This window comes from Tupaia chinensis, unplaced genomic scaffold (genome assembly GCF_000334495.1).
Source record: "Tupaia chinensis unplaced genomic scaffold, TupChi_1.0 Scaffold000225_1, whole genome shotgun sequence".
In the NCBI taxonomy this organism is placed as follows: domain Eukaryota; kingdom Metazoa; phylum Chordata; class Mammalia; order Scandentia; family Tupaiidae; genus Tupaia; species Tupaia belangeri.
The window spans coordinates 2,085,358-2,087,796 of record NW_006159700.1 but is presented as its reverse complement, the minus strand read 5'-3'; positions in this window follow the sequence as shown (position 1 = coordinate 2,087,796).

Genomic DNA, 2,439 nt, shown 5'->3' with positions numbered 1-2,439 from the left:
TGGACCGCTCTCATGTGGGTCTAGTTGCGTTACTGTTTTGCCACCTCCTAGAGCCTAAAGTTTTTTGTCTTTATAAGAGACTGAGGAATATATGCTCTCAACAGCAGGGTACTGCCATGCTATGATCTTTCTGTTCCAGTCTCCCAGTTAACTAGGATTACAGGCATGCTTCATATGTCTGCATATTTAGGTTGGCCTGGGATTTGAACCCAGGCTCCCATGTGGGCCCAGCATCACACAGCTTGCCCTAAAGAAACTGAGTCTGCTTGTTATTTCATCTTTTTAAACAAAAGTTGGTATTACTAGAAGGAAGTATCACGACTTGTATTTTCACTTTTGGCATAAATGGATATATAATTCAAATTCCCATGATAGAATTATACAGTTGGTTATGACTATGCTATCAAAATGTCAGGGGTCCTACTGTCTTTCTGGGAGGTGAGGGAAAACAAGTAGATTTGGAAATTTGGTATATAAGTGTATATGAATATACAAATGACATTTATAGATCCCAATATACCCATCACCCATGAATATATATAGTTGGCATCAAGTCACTAAGCATAAAAATGTGGGTGTTTATAACTTTTTTCTTTCTTTGGAGAGATTTTTGCTATAGGGCACATGTGCTTGCCAGAGAAACAGAGAGAGACAGAGAGACAGAAAGTAAGAAATCACCCTCCCCCTCATGGGGATGATCACACCGCAATTCCCTTCTCCTCCATTCTCCTCTCAGGATTTTGGGCACACATGCACATGTGCCCAGTGTGAGCTTTTTAAACTCTGGGCCCAGGACTCAAACCAGGGTCGACTATGTGGGAGTTCAGTGATATAACCATCTGCTGGTCCCATCAACTTTTTTTAAAAAGGCATTATTTGCATTTTAAAAAAAGTTTTCTCATTTTCAAAATAATCTTTTTAAGGAGCTGGGAATTGGAGTTAATAAACAAATGGGAGAAAAAGAGGCAATGAAGAAAAAATCAGAAAAATATGCATATAAATATCATAACCTTTGTATTCTTGGCCTTTTATGTGTGTGATGGAAGACTTGCATTGTGTTTCCAGTTCTGACTTTGCCCAGCCAAACTGTATGAGTTTAGCCAAGTCGCTTACACTCCTTGAGCCTGTTTCATCACTAAAATAAAGCAAGAGAGAGAAAATGGCTGGTTACCTGACTCAAGCAGTGTAGAACATCCCACCAGTCCTAACATTCCACGATTCCTTTGAAAGTGCCGTATCGGTCCAGCTGCAGTGGTATAAATGGCAGAGTGACACTGCATGATGTTAGAGTCACATAGGAGGTCCAGGTTTGGATCCTGAGTCCACCTAAATATACTGAGTGCTCCCCTGCATGCCTGTAATCCTGGTTGGCTGAGAAGTGGAGGATCATGGTGTAGTGAGATTCTATTAAGTCTCTTTCTTTCTCTAATGGAAGAAATAAATAAAATAAAATAAAATAAAATAAAATAAAATAAAATAAAATAAAATAAAGTAAAACAAAACAAAACAAAATAAAAATATATTTCTGAGTCAGCCCTGTGGCCTCATGAGTGAAGGAGCTGGATCCCATATAGATAGCCATGGTTTGAATTCTGGACCTCATGGTTCAAAAAACACAGGGCACATGTGTGTGTATGTGCCCAAAATCCTGGCAGGAAAAAGAAATGGAGAAGAGATTGCAGGAGGGATGCCTTCTCCCTTTTTCTCTCTCTGTCTCTATTTCTCTGATGAGCACAAGTGCCTTCTGACAACTAAAAAATAATTCTTGTGTCAGCAGGTGGCATGGAGTTAAGGTGCTGGACCCCACATGGCTGACCACATGGTACAAGTCCCATACTGGCAGCTTGAAAAACACTCAAGGTGCATGTGCCTGTGTACCCAAAATCCAAAGAGAAGAATGGAGGAGAAGAGATTGGGGTGAGGCCTCCCCTCCTTGGGGGTAGGGTGATTTCTCACTTTTCATCTCTCTCTGGCAAGCACATGTGGCCGATGGTAAAGAAAACACTAAATTCTTATTTGATACCTACCAACATGACCAATACTTCTCTTGTCTATCACTTGTACTTTGTAAGCCTGTGATGCTGGTTGAAGTTTTAATAGGGCCAAAACCGTCTTCAAGTGGGTTTACCATGGTGTCAGAAAAGGAGGTGGTAACCCGACTCCAGAAGGCACAGCTCACCTCAGAACTCTTGCAGGAGAGATGGGAGTGGATGGAAAATAGAAACACGGTCTATAGTTTTCAAGAGAGAAAGGGAGCCAGCAGTTAGCGTAATGGCTATGTCGCTGGACTCCCACGTAGTTGACCGCTGTTCGTGTCGTGGACCCGGTGGCTTAAAACTCACGCCGGGTGCGTGTGCGTGCGTGCCCAAGATCCTGAGAGGAGAATGGAGGAGAAGGGATTGCGGCATGGTCATCCCCCCTAGGGGGTGATTTCTCCCC